This window comes from Microtus ochrogaster, chromosome 2, assembly GCF_000317375.1.
Source record: "Microtus ochrogaster isolate Prairie Vole_2 chromosome 2, MicOch1.0, whole genome shotgun sequence".
Taxonomy (NCBI): domain Eukaryota; kingdom Metazoa; phylum Chordata; class Mammalia; order Rodentia; family Cricetidae; genus Microtus; species Microtus ochrogaster.
In genome coordinates, this window is record NC_022010.1 from 39,225,187 (window position 1) to 39,246,972 (window position 21,786).

The following is a 21,786-nucleotide window of genomic DNA, read 5'->3' on the forward strand; positions in this document are numbered from 1 at the left end:
GAATGTGGAATAACACAGTAGGAATCTAAGGCCGGCAGACTTCCCCGAAACCGAGGCTGAAGGAAGTGTAGATAGGTTCTCTCCAGGGCCCTCGGAAAGAACATAACCCTGCTATGCCGTTCCTAGCCGCTGGTCCCCACACTGTAAAGCACATTCATTGCTGTTATCTGAAGTCACCTCTTTTGTGGTCATTCGTCCGCAGCAGCCCTGAGAAACTAAGACCCTGGCTCCCTTATTGCTAATGGATCACCCGGCAATCGTCACATCGGTTAACCATGAAACACCCCCAAGACAATGAAAACCTGCAGAAAGCAGTCTCTGGTGTTGAATCCAGGAGTTTCTTAAAGCAGCCTAGGCTGGCACTGGATTCCGGCTGGCACTCAATCTTCTTTCCATAGGGTCTTCTCACTCTGTTTAGGGCTCCTCTCTCCCAGCTGAGTAAAGTTAGGAAGGGTAAACTTCCTTCCATCCCCTGGCCATCAGTTCTCAATCTGTGGGCCGCGACCCCTTCAAGGTAACTTCAGCTTTTTACATTGTGATTTATGACAGTAGCCGAGGTACAGCTATGAAGTAGCGATGAAATAATTTTATGGTTGGGGTCACCACAACATGAGGAGTTTAAAGGACCACAGTACTAGGAAGGTTGAGAACCACTGAGCTAAGCAAAGAGCTGTCACGGACCATGAGCTTTGACACTTGGGACCTTCTGGGTGTTTTGTTCTGAGTACAGGGACGGCACAGGGAAGGGCAACATGCCACCCAAGTTACTACTGAGCTCAGAAAGTCCTGTCCACCAGAACCGAAAGCTGTGGCTCTGCCCAAGCGCTGGCCATTAACCAGGAACCGGTCCACTACTCCACCCTTTGCAAGGCTTAGCTCTCCGCTTGCACTGCTAGGAGCAGTTTTTACCATCAACAACCAAAACCAGGCGGAGACAGCTGCCTCTATCCGGTGCATCTTCCCCTAACCCCCAACTGTCCTCAAGCACAGGTGGAGGATAAAGAAATTCCTAGGGGCATCGAATACCACAGTTTCCTCTACACACACACACACACACACACACACACACACACACGTCAGTTCCTGCAAAAGTCCTTTGTCTTCCAGTGTGCTTTGTATACAGATTTTTTTAAAAGGTTGTTTTTTGGTTTTTTTCCCAGAAATCAAAACAGTGCTGGATAAAAGTTCTCTCACCCGAGGAATTGGTGAAAGTTATTTCTTCCTACCAGACAAATCACACGCTTTAACCTGCCGCTTTGCTTCAGCTTTGGGGTTTTGGTTTAGAGTAACCACGGCGACTCCAGCTTAGCCACCGCCACGTGAGTGACGCCCTCGAGTGTTCTCTCCTCTCCTCTGCTCCATTTCTTTTCTTTCATTTCTGTTTCAAACATTTTTTTTTCTCTTATTCCCCTAGCCATCCTGTGGAAACAATAGAGATGTACATTATAAATACGGAGACATGCAGGAAGCTCGTGTGACCTCCACAGAGGTTATCAAGTGAGATTCCCATAAGGAATCCAGAAACATTTGCTGTATTCCATGAATTTCATTAAGACTGAGAAGAGCATGGACCACCAAACAACCCTCCCACGCCCTCTTCATGACTGCTGTTGACATTGTCACATTGTCCCTAAGCTCTGGCACTGTTGCTCCTGGACATCTGCTTGGATCCTGAAATACGTCCCTGCAAGAGTTCAGCTGTATTCGCAAAATAAACCAGAAGAATTCCTAAGATGAGTGTTGATGCTCCCAGGGGCCAAGCCAGGCTGCACCCTCAGAAACCTCGGAAAGCGCATGCGGCCTCGTTTGCTTTCGCTTCCCCTTTTTCTTTGCTTTTTTCAAAAAAATTTTAACTGAATCGGTGTGCTTACCTGAAAAAGCCAGTCCATGGGAAGGTGTTTCACTGGGTGACCATTTGGCTAGAGAACAGTGAGCTTTGTTTCCCAAACCCTTGTCCTGTCCCCAGGGCTGCAAATAACACCAGTGCCAACGTCTCTCAAGTCTGAGGCACCATTGTACCAAACTGAAGAAAGTCAGTTGTTCTTTCTTTGCCTGGGGAAATAGAAAACACACACACACACACACACACACGTATATACATACACATACAAAAATATGACTGTCGTATAAAGCGGACCACGAGACTGAAAAGATTAATATTTTCCATGGTCAGATGAAATTTGCTACGTCATGTAAAGGGCTCTGAATACAGTATTACATTACTATTGCACCTGAATTAGTTATGGGTGACATTTTGACTGTTTCCTGTGTAATTCTCATAACTCCACCTGTCTGACATTTCCTTCCTCTCTGGGGTACATGTACAACAGGTCCCACTTTGTGGAGGGAGGCCACCCTGCAGAATCTAAGGGACACATTCCAGAGTGAGCTGCAGCAGCAAGCACTTGCAGGAAGTCTCCAATGCCCGCCCACAGACAGCAAGAGGTTAACTGCCTCAGGACCTGCTTAGGAAGAACAGAGAAAGCTCCTCATAAAAGAGAAAAAGAATCTGAAATCCTTTCGTTGCCTTGTAGCCCTCAGGGACAAAACTGACTGAATCACCAAGCGGACCCCCTCCTCCCTGATTTGAGTGGCCATTCAGAGAAAAATCACAATGGCCAAAGGCTTAGCATGCATTGTCCAGAAGAAATGCAGACAGCATTAAAAGTACCGAGAAGAGGAATCTGGAGGCCGGGCAAAGGAGGCCGGTGCAGAGATGAGCCAAACAAGTACCATCACTGCACTGAACCAGCCACAGGCAGAAAGAACATCTATGAGGTGCCCCCCCCAAGCTCCCACTTTTTCCTTGACTCACTTTTTCTACCAGTCAGATGCTGGGGTCTCACTATGTAATCACTAGCTGAAGCGCAGGCCTCATATGGAGGCAAATTTTTCTGTTGGGTAAATTCAAGGGGGATTAACTTCCCAAAGTTCCTGAGGACCCTGTCATGACATGATGGGAGGAGAAGCACTGGTCCCAAAAACCAACATTAGGAGGTGACAGGGCCTCTGGGAGGTGATTGGGTCATACAAAGCCTGCGTTTGTGAGGAAATTGCTCCCAGGAGTAGGGTCTTCAGTTTCTAGACATTGGATTAGTTGCCCTGAGTCCTGGGTGTTAGAAGGTAAGGTGGCCCTGGATTTTGTCTCTCAGGTACTGGAACACATTCCTGTTTCCTGCCATGAACTGATTCTGCACAAGGCCTTCATCCAACGTGACTGTCCGATCTTGGGCTTCCACCCCACCCAACTCCCATCCCCCCCAAATCCCCAGGATCACGAGTCAAGATGAATCTCTTCCCTTTATGAGTCACTCGGCCTCAAGTATTCTGTTAGAGCAACCTTGAAAATGTTTAAAGATAGCCACCAAATCTAAGCTCGCACTGTAGGAAAAGACTGGTGGCTGGAGGCAGGACGCCTACGATGGAGGAGAGAAAAGAGAAGATGTGAGGGTCAGAAGAGATGTCTCAGTAGATGAAGGCCAGAGTTCAGATCTCCAGCGGCTACTTAAGTAGGCTGTGCAGCCTACACATGAAACTGTGCGCATCACAGGTACACACACCAACACTCGCATCCACAGGCACACTGCTCACACATGAACACACACAGATACATTTAATAATACTACTAATACTAATAAAAGAGGGAGGAATATACAGATCCCCCCACAAGAGGATTCGTGAAAAGACTTGAGTGAAGGCAGACATCGTGCAGTCACGCAACTCAGAACGTTCTCGTGCTGGGTCAGGTCTAAAACGGGCCACTGAAAACCTGGATAAGCGTCATCCTGCTGGCTTCCATTACTTTTAAATTAATCACTGTCTCATGGAGAGAGGTGGTTTTGCATAAACAGTGTAAGCATAAGCGACAGGGACAGACACACTAGGAGCCACACACACATGGCCTCCACAACCACTCCACACCAGCACCCCCTTCATTCATCGGTTTCCAAAGTTCCTAACCAAGCCTGAACTTACATACATAGACATCAAGACAGAGGCCTCTGCTGTGGGCCAGGGAAACCCAGCCTCACAACTTCTGGGCTCCAGATTCCTGGATTCACACCTTTGTACTTCAAAACCAATACTCACAGATTCTAAACCCACATTAGAATGCAGGGCCCCAGCCGGGCAGTGGTGGCGCATGCCTTTAATCCCAGCACTGGGGAGGCAGAGACAGGTGGATCTTTGTGAGTTCGAGGCCAGCCTGGTCTACAAGAGCTACAGAAAAGCTCTGTCCTAAAAAACAAAAAACAACAAACAAACAAAAAAGAATGCAGGGCCCTGGGACTGTCGACCCAAAGCTTACTACTTCTGTATGATCATAAATGATAAATGCACTGCTCTAGAAAATGGGGGTCAAAATTCCCAAGAATTTAAATATGACATTTATTTCTGGTTCATATATTACTTTGGAGCAGGTCTGAGTCTGCTCAGTGGCCCTTGACTGTCCCACGAGCAACCAGCCTGCCTGGCTACTCTCATTCAACACATGGTTTTGAGTGGTGAACCGGCTATTACTTTTATTCGGCCAAAAGGGGAAAGAAACTTATGGGTATGTACCTGCGATAGTTGGTGGGGTCAGGGAGGGCATACTGGCACTCCTGCATACTTGCTATTGGCTGTAACCCAACGGCATGGCCATGCCCAGCTGCAAGGGCGTATGGGGATTGTAGTATGGCTGGGGTTCAAGAAGAAGAAAGCAAGTCTGCCTTGCCTCTCCCAGTCTCTGCCATGGCATGATGGTTACATAGAGTCAGGTCAGGCCAAGACCACTGCCTGCCCCATGAAGAATCGACACCTGCTTCCCCTTTCAAGTTGTCTTCAAATATTTGTGTTAAGTGGATTTTAAAGTACAGCTGAGGTCCTCAGGGGATAGGAAGTGAAAGCCACTGTACCTTGGCCTGTGGGAATCCTGCTCAAGCCCCTGCAACTGATTCCTGATCCACTCCCAGATCTGATGGAGAGTCGTGACCCTTTCTCAGGGTGCCTCAAAGTGCAGCGCTTTCTTAACCTTCCTGTGAGTCACGGCCTATGGGCACAATGCAACCCAAAGGCCAAAGAAGGGTCCCCAGGCTCCGAGGAGGAACTCATGGGATCAAGAATCTTGCCCGGAGTAACCGGTCTGGCTTAGCAAGCTCATGCCCTCAGAGAGAGGTCACCAGGCTCCAGGTAGCAAGTTCGGAGACATTAGCACCTGCCAAAGTCACGGGGTAAGGTCACATCTGGTCAGACGAGGCTTTAAGCCAGTTCTGACTTTGTCAGCTGTCATACCCTTGTGGTACCATGAAGAATATAAAGAATTTGGGGGCAAGAACGGCCTGAACAAGAGCAGGGAATGGGGAGGACCTCATTTCCAGCCTACATCCTAAGAAGGAGGCAGCCTCTCCGTAGTTTGGAAACATGTGGAAATATTCATGCAGCTACATGTCACCTCCTGGGTCTCACTGTCCCCACACACTGAAGTCAAAGGAGACAAAGACAGGTGATGTCTCACAGAAAGGAGCTGTGGACTCTTTTTCCTGCTCTGGCCTCTCTCCTCGGTACCAGGAAAAAAAGGTCTAAACCAGCACTTCAAAGCATCTAGAATTAATCTCTGCAAGAAAAGGCAACGCTGATCATTTTACATGGTGTATCAGATACCCTGGCAAACATTGGTAGCAATGCCGTGTTAAAACCCCTTGATGACCTGTGAGCTGATATTCTAATCCCTGTCCTACCAATAAGGAAACTAAAGCCCGACTAGTTAAGTAACTTGCCTGTGTTCACACAGATGGAAAGAGGTTGAGTCAGTACCTGCCCATGTGCTTAATGCCAAGCTGCTAAGAGGGCCAGGGGACTCCTCACCTGCCTGCCTTGTTTCACCTCCAACCCCCCACCTCCACCGGTGGGGCCTATCTCGTCTGTGTCGCCTCTTTCAGCCCCATAGTTGTTGGGTCTCCCCCTCATGAGTGCCCTGTTGGGTCCCAGGAGCACTGCTCATGCCGGCTGGGTGTACCGCCTGAGCTCCCACACTGAAAGGGAAATATCTCTAAGACAGTGAGTACCTCCAGTGCCAGAGGTAACATATATCCGCTCTTCCGCCATCCCCACCCCTTGCTCACTTTATTTCAGGAGATTTGGAGTTGTGCCCACATCTACCTGGTAGCTTCCTTTCGCCTCTACCCTGGAGCCCAACTGGTAGGGAAGGGAGTTCATTCCTAGCCTGCTATCAGGCCAAGGTCTGCTCTGTGCTGTCACCGGGCAGGCTGCCAAGGTGCCTGCTTGAGCAACACAGAGGTGCAGCCTTGATCTTCACCCAGGCAAACAGCCACATGGTGAGGCTAAGCCCTAGACAGGCAGGAAAAACCAGGGGTTACTCTTGACCCTGCCACTACCTCTTGTCAGCCTTTCTCCATGCCCACATCTTCCCTTCGGATGGAAGGGGAACAGGCCTTGTAAGAGGGGCTGCCACTTCTAGAACTCTCTGGGGGAAAGAGCATTCAAAAGCAAGTTTTTCAGTGTTTTTTTCCGGAAGCCTTCCTTGATGCAGTTAGTAATAACACACTAATTTCCTGGCCTGTCCTCTTCAAGGGTGGTCAATAGCTCTGGCTGATCTGTTTGAATCCTTCCTTCTTCCTACTTTTTCCTGGAAGTTAATCTACAGATGGGTGTGGGAAGGAGACCGTGAGGGTCTTTTAGTACATTTCTCCTTAGCATGTGTTTCTGGTCAGGGCTCAGGCCAAACCTTTGTCAAGGTGTCCATAAACCTCCTCAAACCTTTTGTAACCATTTCTTCCTGAGCGGTAGAAAACTTAGCAGAACAGGGCCAGTAGGTGTCATGGCTGGCTTCCCAACTAGGCTGGGGCAAATGGCAGCACATTCAAGAGATTTGTCAAAAATCACAGAGCTGGGTAGCCCTCCGGGAGTATAGGGGCAGGAAGAGTAGACCAAAGGGCACGGAATTAAATCCAGAAGCTGAAAGCAAGCAGGGAGCCAGGGGAAGTACATCGTGTGGACTTTGTTGACTGACTCCCAGGAAGATGAGAATGCGTTACCATATCTCCAAAGGCCCTGTTTCTCTAACTGTAAACCTGGCACGCTGGATTTTCTGAGGTTGAGCAAATGTCGACCTGAGGGAAGATCCCTTCCAACTTTGGGATTCTACAACTGTTTTGCAATTTGAACTCTGAAAATGCCTCTCTACCCTCCCACTGCGCAGAGTGCTGAGTGCAGAGGAAAGCCAGCCTCTAACACAGCCCCTGGCCTGCCTCCTCTAATCCAGCTGCTCCCCCTCCCTGCCCTCCTGCTCCCTCCCAGCCTGGCCTCCACCAAGAGAAATGGAATTCAACTTTGAATTCCATTCAAGGGAGACCACGATGAAATGGTTTTGCATGAGGGGAGGAGTGACTGTCATCAAAGCCACAAGGAGCCTTCAGGGTGGGGGATTTCCAAGACTTATCTCTCTTTGGGGAAAGCTTTGGCTGCCCAGTGCTCAGGCTCAGAAAATTGAAGTGTACTTCCGATGAGCCTAGGAGCCTCAATCTTGAAGACGCATCTAATGTCAGCTGTCACCACACGTCTCCCAGGGAAATGGTGTAGGGAACACAAGTCACACCCATTGCCCTGTGACACTCTCATCCTCCCAGAAGGGAGAGCCAACCGGTTCCACAGGTGTCAAAAAGTCAGAAGAGACAGCTCAGCACGTACTGCTTTTAGGACCCAAGTTCAGTCCCCCAGCACCCATGTCCAGTGGTTCCAGGGAATTCAGTCTTCTGACCTCCACAGGTACCTGTACTCACATGTATGTATGCGCACACACACATATGTGCATGTATGTGTGGGTATGAATAGAAGTACTTTTTTTTAAGTCTAAGAAGAGCTCCTTTTGCACATACTTCTTTTCTCTCTGACTCAGACTGTAGATATCGCCAGGAAGCACACACTAGTGCCATACAGACAGCCTGACCTCTGTCCCGAAGACCTAGACAGTTGTGGAATAGGGGTGGCAGGCAGTGAGAGTGTGGGGGAGTGTCTTTTCCACTATACTCAAGGTACTTGGCTTATACGGTTTGCAAGGGGAGGGTCTGCTGGGTACATAAGCAGCTGCCTTTGCGGACTGCTAACCGGTGTCTAGGGGCTCAGTGACACCTTCCTCGGAAGGGTTTCCACAAACAGTCTCTTTTTCCTTCCGTTTCCTGCCCCACCCTTCTGAAAACTGTCTCCTGGGAGCCAGAAGCTCCTGGAGGCCAGGACTGGGGAGGTGGTGGGGAGCGGGGCGGGGGTGTGTGTGCATGCACCTACCTCAGGCAACAGGCCAAGACTAGCTTCGGAACTCAGCTGGTACACCTGCCTTCTGCGGCTGTGCCTGCCTGTTCCATGTGATGCAGAGCCTCACCAGAGAGGCAATGCTTGTCCCCCACTCCATCCCCAGCCCGTGTTGCTAAAACAAGAACTTTTGGAACTCAGATGCATGAGGTGAGACCTGGAGGAAGAATGGGCCCCTCTGTGCATCAGCTCCTCCATCCACCTCCTCCCACCCCGGCCAAGTCAACTGGGAAGGTGGCCCGTGTGAGGGTCACAATGTCCGTGGCTCTGTGCTACCGGGGAAAGAAGGAGACTTTGCTCCCCAGTCTGCCTGGTTGTAACAGGGAGTCTTCGTTCTTAGGGGAGGAAAGGATGACAAGGTTGCATGGAGGAGAGAAGCTCACCTGTTTGTAGACAGACCTCCTTTGCTTTCATTAGACACAAGCTGCATGGCTTCAGACAGGAGGCAGGCACCTTTAGATGCCTGCTAGAATGCTGGCTGGTCCCCAGACACAGAACATGGGGATCCCTACAGATGGGATGGGATGGGATGGGATAACTCTGAGAGCCACTCACCATCTCGAAACCCGAAAAACTAGCAGGCAACAAAGAGAAGGGGTTTGCTCAACAACACTGACCACCTGGGAAAGAGTCTCAGGCAGCACCCAGGTCTGCTAACTTGACAACCATATCTCTTTCCATTGCCATTTTCTGTCTGGTAGCTTTGGGACAGAGGGTCTTAATTTCTGTACATGTCAGTGTAATCTGGGGGAACTTTGAAAATTTGCTTGGTCAGTCTTAAACCCAAAGTTCTAAACTGCTTGGACAATTATTATTTCTCCTTTTTCCGTGCTTTTCGTGTGCGTATGTATGGTGTGTGTGTGTGTGTGTGTATGTATGTATGTGTGTGTGTATGTGTGCTAGTGTTTATTCACATTTTGTATGTATGTGTGTGGGACTATACTTGCATGTGGGTATGACTGCACATGGAAGCCAATGTCCAGAACCACCCTCCATGGCTTTTCCACCTTATCCATCAAAGTGTGCTTTCTTAATGAAACCTAGCACTCACACATACGGCTCGTCTTGCCCTGTTTCTACCTTCTGAGGCTGGAATTACAGGTGGTCCACCATATCTGGTATTTACGAAGGTTCTGGGGACCCTAACTCCAGTCTCCACCCTTGAGTTGTGAATAATTTACCCCTGAGCATCTGTCCAACCCCCAAGTGTCATTGTGTAAGTTCCTGGAGTGATTCTGATACACAGCCAAGAGCAAGAAAAGACGTGCAAACTAGACGGAGAGGAAGGAAGGACAGGAGAGGGGTCAGGAGAGAGGGAAAGAGAGGAAATGGGGAGGAGGAGAGGAAAGACAGCGAGCGGGCGCACAGAATGTGGGGTCCACTGGATTTGAAATGCAGTAGAGGCAAAGTTCAGGTAGGGGGGGGTACGCTTGAGAACTACTGCTAAGAGGGGCAGTTCCACGATTGAGGAGGCAAGAGAAGAGGGCTGCACCAGAAGCTGAAACAGGAACACTGACCCTGGCCTCAAAATCTTGGAAAGAACCCAACCTGCCTCATAACAAGTGTGTTCCCAATGAAGACTTAGCCCTGATCCCCTAATAGTTATTGTGCGTGTCCTCAGACTTCTGCCATCCTTGAGGTGGAAACAGGTGGTGGGAAGGGGCAGGGTGAGCCGTATTCACCTGGCAACGTCCTGGGCTGTGTTTCACCCAGGTTACAGGAACAGAGGTCAGGCAGGGAGCTGTATGGTCAGGTTCAAAAACACCCCAGGCCTTTCACTCCAGAGCAATAGGTCTCCTCCCTGACCATCTGGGAAGCTTTAACCGAATCACCTCCAGGTCCACACCCATGCCAGTTACAACCACCTCTGGGTGGGACCCAGGCCTTGAGCTCCCCAAGGAACTCCAAAGCACAGAGCCGCCGAGAATTGAGCCTGTAGGGTGTGTAAAGAGGCCTTCAAATAGCACATTATGAAAATGGCATTTCCTCTCGCAGAATATGGTTTGAATGTATCACTCTGACTACTCCATCCCACTGCACCCTACCCTACCCCACCTTGCCCTACCCCACCCCACCCTTCCTCCCACACCAGCGACCAGATCAAGGACATGTCTGGCCTCTGTGGCCCACAGGCCTGCTCTGCAGCTGGGGCAGGGCCTGTTTCCCACAGCTGTGGTTTGTGGGACTGGAGGCCATGTCTTGGAAGGGAGAGGCTTGAAGGCCCCAATTTCAGGCAGAACTTCATTCCAGGAGGCCGGACAGAAAAGAACAGAGGGGGTGGGTGCTGTGTGAGGGGAGGCAAGGGGTGTGGCTCAAAGCCCAAACCGAGAAGGTAATTTTGAGGACTCAAGAAACCCTGTGGGAGGGACAAAGGGTATGGGCAGTGGGAGGGTTCTTCGTGCCTTTCGGCCAAGGCTGGCCTCACCTCACAAAGGGCAGCTTCCTAGGCAGGCGCTGGTGAGTGAGAAGCCAGGAGAGGGTAGAATATGGCAGCCCTCTTCTTTGGGTCCCAGAAGGGAAATGGAGAGAATGAGGAAGTTCACCCTGGGGACAAGTGGCACCAGAGCTGTGCGTGGACTTAGCGAGCCAGAGCTCTACAGTTTGGGGGGGCTGTGTTGTTGCTGTTGTGTTGGGGGTGAGGAGTGGTGGTCGCAGAATACAATGAGAGATAAAGGCCCCCGAAGGAGTTGAGGCACACGAGGGGTCCTGAGGTGAACCGGATCTGGTCAACAGGCTCGCGGTTTGTTAGGCTTCATTTTTCTTGGTGTTTCGTTTCTAAGTCTTGTCATGCCATAAACCCGGCAACACCCGGCCAGACAAGGCAGTCCAACCACCCAGTTTATTTCTGGAACATAGAGGAGTAAAGGAGTTTGTGACGATGGACAGTCACCCCACATGTGAGGGCCATGCCTCGGCTGAAGTCTTGCACACTGGACACCCCACATCTTTAACAGACCTATTGTGTGTATTGGTTGGACTTGGCAAGCTTCACAATGATTTGGGCACGGACAGCATGTCTTTTTTTGTGTGTGTGGCAGGTCATCCCAATGTGAGAAGACAGGGAGGAAGAGTGTTTGTCCCCTTTGAAGGTGTGACAAAAGAGGGTGGTGCCTGCTTGGACAGTTAGAGCAGGCTCCCCATGAGCAGAAGTGGGGCAAAGGAGCCAGGAAATCTGTGTTGATGTCCCAGATGAGGCAGGTTGATCCTGGAGGGGAAATAGCCAGATTTTAAAAAAGATTTTCATTTAATTTTATTTTATGTGCATTGGTGGTTTTTTTCCACTTTCATGTCTACATGAGAGTGTGGGATCACCTGGAACTGGAGTTACAGACAGTTGTGAGCTGCTATGTGGGTACTGGGAATTGAACCCAGGTCCTCTGGAAGAGCAGCCAGAGCTCTTAACCACTGAACCATCTCTCCAGCCCCAATAGCCATGTTTTTGAAGTGCCTACCAGGTGCCAGGCCTTGGCCTAAGCCGTACTTATATGAAACTGAGTCTTCACAAGAAGAACACCCAATGGGCCCTCTCAGACCTGTACAAATAAGAAAATAGAGTCACTGGGGGGGGGGGAGATTAAGGGACAGCTCAAGTTATACAAGCGTCTGCACGTTCAGGCAAAAGTGGTCCCACCAAGTCCACCTGGGCACAGAGCATATTGATAACAGCAGGGCGTTTGCTGTCTTACCCGGAAGAAGCACAAATAAGGCCAACAAAAAAGTAAGCTGGGGAGGTGACATTCAGGATAGATTCTAAGGGTTGAGACTTTCGGTCAAGGACCCACCCTTGAGAGGCAAGGCAGCTGCTGAAGGCGGTCAAGCAGGTGCAGGGTTGAGAATGGTGGCCTGTGTTTTGTAGACCTTTCCCGCGTGAACCACTTTTCACCAGAGACATTCTTCCTTGATCTCCAGGACACAGGTATGTAAAACACTTATGCAAAACAAACGTTTATGGATAATAATAAATCACAAAGAAATTCATTTTAAAACAATTCTTTGGGGCTGGTGAACTGGCTCAGTGATTAAGCGATTAAGAGCTCTGGCTGCTCTTCCAGAGGATCCAAGTTCAATTCCCAGCACCCACAACTGTCTGTAACTCCAATTCCAGACGATCTGACACCCTCGCACAGGTATGCATGCAGGCAAAACACCAATTAGTGCTCAAAAAATAAAAATAAATAAATTATAAAAACAAAACAAAAAAATGAGATCTTTCCCAAATATTTGATATTGTAGGACATAGAATGCCTTCAGCAACTTTAGAGTTATCAATGGTTTTGATTTCATAATAATCAGTGCTGAGAACACAACTTTACATAAATACATCGCACCAAATGGTAGACGTACATGTAGGGCCGTTTGTGAAATTATTGGAAATTCTCTTCTAATTCCAAGTCAAAATTTATGGAATTGTATTTTATGGAACTCAAGTCAACAACTCAAACAGCAAGTTTAAAAATCAAACATTCTCAATACAAGGAATACTGGAAGTGTCATGTATAAGTTATACCCCCCCCAAAATTTGGGAGTGGCTACAGCATCCAAGGTCAACAAAATCCAGTGCTCAGGAAATAAGGGATCTATCTATGTTGACTTCCAGACATTTCTTTATCCACAATTCTTCTAGAAGGATCCAGGCAATGAACTCTATTCCCTGTGCCCAGCTGTTTGTTTAAAAGGATGTGGTTTGAGGGTGTTTCGGAGTATCACCTCCACTTGGCTGGGCCAGCTGGGAGAAGACAGAAGAAACCCCAAGCCTTGACGTGGGGACAGAGGAGACATAGATCCACACAGACTGAATTCTGTTCCCTGCATTCTTCCTGCTGACATTTGAAAAGTGCTCCCAGTGGAAATGGCTACCTGGTGTGGGAGGGCGGAGCCCGCATCATAATGGTAGGATGAGGGACTGTCAATCCCACCAAAGCTTGCGACAGTCCTGCCACTGCCTCAGAAGCCGGAGAAGACATGAAACAGATGAAGAGCAGGCTGCGAAGCAACACAACGTGTAACCAGCCGTGTCTGCAGAATACAGTCATTGCTGGTTGGCTACTTTTAGATCCATTCCCCCATCCCCCCCCCAATTTCTTTTAAATCAAGTTGCCACCTGCCCCTATTTTATCCAGGAAGTTCAAAATGAGTCCCTGGGAGCTGACCTCTTTGCGGTTTCCCTCCCTGTGGGTGCTGGTGGAATGGGCATGCCCACTGCTATAGTGGATCTGGGATCTTGGGTCCCAAGGTGATTCCTGCCCGGAAAAACCATTTGTCTCCCCAACAGTCAGGGTGTCCTGATTCTAGTCTATTGTTACCTTTCTAGAGAGGCAGTCAGGCATACGGAAGCATTTCATGTCACTTTCCTTGACACCCAGCTCAGATCTGGAATTGACTCTCATAAGATCAGATCTCAGTTCTTCTCTGACTCACAAGGACAGTTGGGGGTAGGGTGGGGTGTGTGAGAACCGTACCATCAGAAGTACAGGCGCCTGTGCGAGCCAAGGAAGGGACACATGTACCAATACTTACATGTTGATTTAGGAATTAACACCCACTTGGTCGTTTTTCTCAAGCTGAGGAGCTTGGCCAGGTTCCCTGTCTATAAAATGCACATTACAACCGGTGTCCCATTTTCCCGAGTGTCAGAGGAGACAGCAGAAACAATGTTAGCAAAGTTGTAGGAGAGTCACTTTCCATTTCACCGACACCCAAACCCCCAACACCATGCCTAAGCCGTGGTTAGCTCTGCCAATAGCTCTGTCCTGAGGTGAGGCACCAAAGAGTCAGTCATAGCCTCCTTGCTGGCAGGTTCTTTTTTGTTTTGGTTTGTTTTGGCTTTGGTTTTTTGAGACAGGATTTCTCTGTAGCTTTGGAGCCTATCCTGAAACTAGCTCTTGTAAACCAGAGTAGCCTCTACTTACAGAGATTCGCCTGCCTCTGCCCCCCGAGTGCCGGGATTAAAGGTGTGCATGACCACCGCCTGGCTGTCTGCAAGTTTCTATCATTTACATCCAGCTTAGCCTGAAGATACTTAACTAAAGCAACCCTATTTCCAGCGGCCGTTCTGAAAACTCTAGAAACTGGGAGGTGGGGTGTCTCATGGCATTTTAGCAATACTAGTGATGCCTTGGGAGACACTTCCGAATACTAAGGCTGGAAGAACACCAACCTGGAAGCTCCACTATGCTTTGCCAATCAATCACCAATACCTGCTCTCCTGGTGACCCTTATCATCCATTCTACGGACCCTGAGAAAAGTAGAGTCAGGGTCGCAGAAGACTCCTATAGCTCAAGCCATGTGACCCCCAACCTTCCAATCCCACACCATCGCTCTACTAGTGGCAAAGCTTGCAGTAGAGAGTGGGTGCAAACTTCCAGGGGCCCCTTCAGCCCCACATGTAGGCCACAGTAGATTCCCACAGGGTAGCACAGTTAGAGCGTAAGAGAGAGAAGGGACAGTGGCCAACAGATGACGTCAGAGTCCAGGTTTCCGGGGGGGGGGGGGGCCTGACCCAGAGCAGCGGAACCATGCTGCCTTTGAGCAAGTCACTACCAAGTCTTGAAATACAAGTCTTCAAACAATTTGTGGGTTTCATCTTAATCAGGCATAGCTGCCTCTGAGTTTCTGGGTTTCCCTTAGGTCTTGGGGTCCAGGAAAGGGAGTGATGTGTTCTTAGGTGAGGTTGACCTATCATTTGACAAGGCCCGTGACTCCTACTACGTGGTATTGTTGCGTCCCCACGAAGCTGGCTTACTTACCAGGTGATCTGGAGTTTAGCATCTTCAGAGACAACTATTCCGGTCACCGTTCGTCATTCTTCAGGAATGCAGTGGACACCTGCAAAGGAATACATTTTAATTCCATTCTAACACTTGACAGGAGCCATTGTTCCTGCAGAACAGAAACGGCTCCCACCTTTGCTTCTCAGGTGGGACATGGAAGGCTCACAGAGACCATAATCGTTTCCAGAGCCGCACACACCTAAAGCACACACAGGACTCCAGGCCCTGTGGCTCCTTCCACTCAACTTTCCACTCAGCCTCAAGAACATGGCCTTGGAAAGAGGTGTAGAAGTTGCTAGGAGCTTCGTTTGGTTTTTAGCACCTTGAAAACCGGTTCTTCTTTCTTGCTTTCTATTTAAAAATAACATCATCATTTGGAAATAGGACTCAGGGTGACCAACCATCATGAGTCCCCCGGGACTGTTCTGAGAAGCTTTGCCTCCAATGAAAGCCCTCAGTCCTGAGTCAACTGATGCCACGGTCATCCACACTGTGAGCCTCTAGTTGCAGAAGGACCCATGTCTGTGACCTGCTCCCATTCAGTCCCTAACTCACTCATCTTCATCTTCAGGCTCTTCAAGAATACACTCTTCAGAGCCATGGTAGCTCCAGGTGAAGTACCCATATGTATGCATGTATATATGTATGTGTGTGTATGCATGTACACATGTATGTATGCATGTATAAGCTATATAATACATTATATATAGCTACTATATAATTCCTGTCATATATTAACATTACATATAATATTATATATTAGCAATATATTAGCTATATAAAGACAAGGAAACAGAGAGCTTGAATTCTAACAAGCAACCATTCCAAAAAGGACTAAATGTATTTTATAGTGAAATAAATATTAGAAGCCAGATGTGGTAGTGCATGATATACTCTCAGCATTTAAGAACCTGAGGCAAGAGGATTATGAGTTTTAGGCAAGCATGGCTACAAAGTGGGACTCTGTTTTAAAAAGCACACATACAAAGGCCAGAATGTGTGTGGTGGGGGTGGGGGGTGACTAGAAATTGAAGTTGAATTTGGAAACACCAAATGGTAAAATTGGAAATGATTTCTTAGGCCTTCTAGTTTAATACTCGCATCGTTAATTTTCCCACGAAGCTGTCACTTAGTCATCAGTGTGACCTAGACCTTACATCTTCCACGGCAATTATTCAGTGCAGCTTTTAGTCACCTTACAGGAACTTATTTTAATAATGTTCCAGAATTGGGTGTGGCGGTGAGCACCTGCAATCCCAACATTTGGGAGGTGGAGGCAGGAGTTCAAGGCCAGCCTCATCATAATGGGTTGAGGGCATGTGAACCCCTGTGTCGATAAAATAAAATAATAAAACACAATCCCGGGCTGGTGGTCAGTTTCACCTGATGAATAACTAAGTGGCTAGAATGACCTTGCTTGTCCAGATGACTTATCTGTTACTTCTCTTACACAAAGGTGTTTCAACCCATTGTTGTAAATTTGGGGTTCCCAGCAGAGTGCTGGCCCTTTCCGTTCGGTAAGCCTCCCTACAGTCACAACACTCAGGAACCACGGGGTCATTTGTGCCTCTCTACTGCACATTCACACTTTTCTTTCAGCTGTCTGGGAATCCTTGTTGCTGGGAAACACTCCCCTTGGACAATATTCCTCCTGTAATGAGGCCTGGCTGTGGTTAGGAGGATGAATTTCTTCCAAAGGCCCAGGCGGTACAGGCTTGGTCCCCAGTGCAATGCTACTCAGAAATGGGGTCTAGTGAGACTCCAGGCCCTTGGGAGTTTGCCCTTGAGAGGATCATGAACCCCTCCCCTTCTTCTCCCTTTCTGCCTCCTAGCATGAAGTCTGTGTTTTGGCTTTGCCACGTCTTCCCGCCACAGTGTGCAGCCTTACCACAGGCCCACTGGTGACAGGGCCAAGTGACATGGGCTCCAGAACCGTGGGTCAAAGCAAACCTCTGCTAAGTATAGGTTGGTTATCTCGGACTTGTTTGCTGACTAAGTTGGGCACCTGCGGTGGATGCTATGGTTTGGGGATGTTCATTTGCCTTGTTCTTTTCCACGTTTATGTCTGAATTCAGAAAGCTGCTGGTCTTGGTGACTGGCCAATGTAACCCCAGCATTTAAGAGGCTGAGGCAGGAGGATTAGGTAGATTTTGAGGCCAGCCTGGGCTATGGAATAAAACCTTGTTTCTAACACAAACAAATAAAAGAACAATAACAAGGAGCCAGATTAGGAAATGCCTATGAATAGTTTAATGCTTATATTTTGATTTTGTTAAAAAAAATAAGAAACTCATCCATTTCAAATATATAATTTCACAGGTTTTAGTATAGTCCCAGTCATGTAACATTACCACTGTCCTTTAGAATAGTTTTCTCACCACAAAACAAAAGCCTGCTCTGCCAGGCAATAGAGGCACATGTCTTTAACCCCAGTACTGGAAGCAGAGGCAGGTGGATCTCTGTGAGTTCGAGGCCAGCCTGGTCTTCGGAGCAAGTTCCAGGACTGGTTCCATAGCTACTGAGAAACCCTTGTCTCAAAAAACAAAAACAAAAACAAAAAGAAAGAAAGAAAGAAAGAAAGAAAGAAAGAAAGAAAGAAAGAAAGAAAGAAAGAAAAGAAAAACAAACCCAGCTCCTTCAAAGTGAAGGCTCACCCTTCCCCCCCCCCACACCTCACCATTGAAAGCCCATAACCACTGTTGACTGATGTCTCTGTCTCACCATGTCCCACAACCATTTAGTCTACCCCCCCTTAAAAAAAATCAAGAACTCTGAATCGCATCTCCTTTGACTAGTTTTTCTCCTGAAGACTATCCATAACAACTTGTAACCATATTTCTAGAGAAATAATCCAGTTTTGGGGAATATTTGTGTAGTTTTCCGAGCTACTTCCTACTGATTGGGGATACTGATAATCTAATGGGGACCTAAAGAAAATTTAAGATTATGGTCAAGTCCTGACTGGAAAATTCTGTGAGGCTTGATCATCTCAGCCAACAGTCTTGAAATTGGTCTGGATGAAGAACTCAGAGGAAACTCCAACAGAGGTCCTCTGAAATGTTGAATCATCTGGACCATCTGTTCCTATTGGAGATTCTTCAGGGGGTCTTTCTTGATCAAACCTGATTTTTCCTATCCCAGAATGAATCCACAGCCTATCATTTCCTGTAGAAACAAAAACAGAACCTTTTCTCCAAAGTAACATACCTTTTGAAGTCAAAGCATTTCCAAAATATATATGCTGTATGAATCCATTAGCATTTGTAACCAAATGTCTTCTGGCAGCTGTTGCTCCTTCCTCAGCAGTCAGACAATTTAAAGAGAACACAATAACATAGAGTATCCAGACTCTCTGTGTATTTTTCATCTTTATGTGGCTTTATTTTAAACTCTATGTTATTTTTATTTTTTATTTTTGGCTGTTTGAGATAGGCTTTCTCTGTGTATCTTTGACTGTCCTTTAACGCACAGAGATCCGCCTGCCTCTGCCTCCCAAGTGCTGGGATTAAAGGTGTGTGCCACCATACCCAACTACTCTTTTTCATTCTTTTTTTATTTTAAGGACTTTATTCTTTTTCTTTTCTCTCCCAATCTTATATATATTTTTAAACTGTAAACCATTTAGAGACTTTTTTTTTTTTGGTCTGAATCTATCTTTACTGTATATCTCTCTTTTTCTGACCACATGAGTGTTTAATTTGCTAAGCGATATGGCTAGGATTAAAGCCGTAGCTTCAACAGCTGGACCCAGCCCATTTCTCAGCTTTCTGAGAGTCTAGCCTCATAGCAGAGGTACCAGCCAGAGCCATGTTTATTGTCACAACTCTATGGCTTTTCAAGGTCCCTGACAACACCAAGAAGCATGCTGTCAGCAATGCATAAGCACCTGTTTGGTGGCAGGGCCTCTTAAAAGAACTGCAAAGTTTCACAACTAAAGCTGAGTCAGGAAGCCTCTCTTAAATGAGATGTCCTTGCCTCTAGCAAAGAGAGAAAACCTGAGAAATTGCTGCTACCAAGAAGCCATGTTTAGCGCTGTTCTTTTTCTTTTTCTTTTTTTTTTTGTCTAGAATTATTTTCCAAACTCAGGTTTTTAAGTGGATTTAGTCAGCCCCATGTTGGCACCATTTGTTGACTGATGTTTCTCTCCCACCAGGTCCCACAGCCATTTAGTCCCAAATAAACACACAGAGGTCTATATTAGTTATAAATGGATTGACCTATTAGCTCAGGCTTCTTATTAACTCTTATAACTTATATTAGCCCATAATTCTTGTCTGTGTTAGCCACATGGCTTGGTACCCTTTTTGGCAAGGCAGTCACATCTTGCTTCCTCTGTGTCTGGGTGACGACCACAGACTGAGTCTTTACTCTTCCCAGAATTCTCCTGTTCTCATTGCCCCACCTCTACTTCCTGCCTGGCTACTGGCCAATTAGCATTTTATTAAAATACAATTGACAGGGTACAGACCATTGTCCCACAGTAAACCACAAACACTCTCTTTCTAGGCTTTGGATGTGCTATCTTTCCCAGTATCAGAGTTGAATATCTCTTTTAAATGGAGTATGTAACTAATGTTTTACAACTAGGCATACACTAATATTTTGTTTGTTTGTTTGTTTGTTTGTTTGTTTGTTTGACACAGGGTCTGACTATGTAGCCCTGGCTGTCCTAGAACTCTGTAGACCAGGCTGGCTTCAGACTCACAGAGATCCTCCTGCCTCTGCCTCTGGTGTGCTGGGATTGGTTTTGTTTTATTTTTTGTTTTCTGGTTTCTTAATTTGGTTGGTTGGTTGGTTGGTTGGTTGGTTGGTTGGTTGGTTGGTTGGTTGGTTTTTTGTTTGTTTTTTGAGACAGGATCTCTCTACTTAGCTTTGGTTGGCCTGGAACTCACTATCTAGCTGGGTTGGAACTCACTAAGAAGACTACTCTGGCCTCAAACTCACAGTGATCTGCCTGTTTCTGCTTCCCAAGCGCTGGGTTTAAAGGTGTGCGCCACCACCACCCAGCTACAAATACTTTCTTTACTGGACACTGGTGCTGAAAGGGGAAAATCTAACTTCTGGCACAGACATCACACTGTACATTTACTTCAGAAAAATATAAGCAATAAATGTAGCCACCATCACGACCGCTGGAGCAGACATGGGCTGAAATCCTGGTTCTGCCTCTTAACTGTTTAGTGAGACCTAACCCCAGGCTAGCCCCAGTGTTCTCTGCCTTCTGTTACCATCTGTAAAATGAAAATGCTAACTATCTTCCTTCCCAGAATTCTTCTCTCAGAATGAAGCCTCAGTTTCTCAAGGGTACCTGACTGGATAACAACCCCTTTGCTGGTCCTCTTCATTGCCCTGGTCTCTGTCCACTCAGCCCTCTGGGCCTCTTCTCCCTTTCCAATGAGTTCCCTGCACTCACAGCCTCTCTCAGGGGCCACTTCTGACCCAGCACCTGAGACATCCTCAATTGCTTGTGAAATGGACTTAAGACTGAACCCATTTGACTGATGAGAAAACAGACTCGGAGGAAATCAACTTTTTGCATTCTTTGTGCATGTTGAAATAATTAGACTCACACATACAGCACTCTGATTGCCAAGATTCTGCCCAATCGTATCCTCACCCCAACCTAGTTGGGGAGTTTCCTTAAATCAAGGCTAAAAATTAGGTCAAGGCGTGGTCTCAACTCTGAATAATTTCCTATTGGTTTTAAAAAAAACCTCTTCAAAATAAGGAGAGCGATGATGTGACTACGAGGAGTGGGGGTGGAGGTGGGGGTGGGGGGGGGGGATCCAGACATTGCAGCATGGGCCTGTAATCCCAGCACTTGAGACTGAAGAAGGAAGATCACAAGTTCAAGACCAGCCTAGGCTACACGCTAAGACCCTACCTCACAACAAGAGTAACAAATCAAGCAGCCTATGCTTCACCGGCAAGGAAAACAAGCCAAGAAATGGGAAGACACCATTTTGGTATACGGAGTTGCTGGAGAAATGCCCAGTGTAGTAGGTTCCTCCCGCAGGAACTATGAGAAGGATGTCTGACTGCAGGCTGCATTCTAACTTGCGGCCATTTCCATAAAGCACTGGATGGAGGATGGAGGTGGCGTTCAGCTGCTATGTCTGATGAGTTTGAGTGAGGCTGGGTGTGCCGTTTTGTTAACAGCCAAGTGGCAGGTGAGACGTCTGAAAGCCTCTCCGAGGCTCAAGGAACTGTTCTGAAACTCAGGTGAGGATTTGGCTCGGCGAAGCGGTAACTTAATCCAAGCTTCGAGCAGAATGGAATGATGCTGGACAAGAGCAGATGGCCGGGGGAAATCATATGAAATCAGCCTAAATTTATCTAAAGCAGACAGCCAGCTTCCTTCTATTTCTGTCGGGCGTTCTAGTTAGCTCCTGCTGCATAATCAACTCCCTCCACCCAAGCTTAGGGCATTAAAATCCTTGCCTGCTTCTCACATCTCCTGATTTTGTGGGTCAGGAATCCAGCAGGACTTGGCTGAGAGATCCTGTTCTGTACGGCATCACCTAAGGCCACTCAGAAGGATTTGGACACGTGGGTCTGAGGTGGGTCACTCACTTGTCTGGAAGGCTGGGCTCCTTGAGGGACTATTGATTAGAGGACTGTACATAGCCTGGTGGCCTTGGGGTGATTGAAACTGTACATAGCCTGGTGGCCTTGGGGTGATTGAAACTGTACATAGCCTGGTGGCCTTGG